This window comes from Rhineura floridana, chromosome 10, assembly GCF_030035675.1.
Source record: "Rhineura floridana isolate rRhiFlo1 chromosome 10, rRhiFlo1.hap2, whole genome shotgun sequence".
Lineage (NCBI taxonomy): Eukaryota > Metazoa > Chordata > Lepidosauria > Squamata > Rhineuridae > Rhineura > Rhineura floridana.
In genome coordinates this window covers 82,839,031-82,839,659 of record NC_084489.1, presented here as the reverse complement: position 1 = coordinate 82,839,659, position 629 = coordinate 82,839,031, and positions in this window count along the sequence as shown.

The window sequence follows — 629 nt, the reverse complement described above, 5'->3', positions numbered from 1 at the left end:
AATAGGCTACATTCCAGGCACACAAAATTCAGAAACACACGGACTTCATTTTCCATCGTACAAGCACAAGGCATTATCACAATTCACGGACAAATTCCAACCAAGCAAAAGCACTCGAGGAAGACATGAATCAGAACCACAAAGGGTAGGGTGTGGCCAAGTGAGAGTCCAAGGGCCAGAGAGAGAGGCCTGGAGGGCCACATTTGGCCCTCAGGCCTGAGATTCCGCACCTCTATTGTACACCACTACCAATCTCTCATCTATGATCCCTCTGGTAGGTTTCTGAAGGTTTCTAGGCACACAGCTGGGGGGAAAAACCCACTGCCCTATAAAGGGATTTGTCGTAGGATCAGTGGCCTGCAAAGAAGGGGATCCCTCTTCTGAGTGCTGGGAGCCAGAGGTTGGGTGAGCCATACATTTGAGCCAAAATACCCAGAGTGATGTTACTCAATGGGAGGATGCTTGGAGTTCTGGAATATGAATGAAACACAGAATCCATGTCACATTAAAGGTTGATGCCATCCCCACGTTGAAGTGTCCAGTAGTTAGTACAAACTTACCCCATCCTTTTTCTGTCTCCCACTTTCACTTTGCTTGTCCTGAAGTATGGTTGTTCTCACTGTCACAAA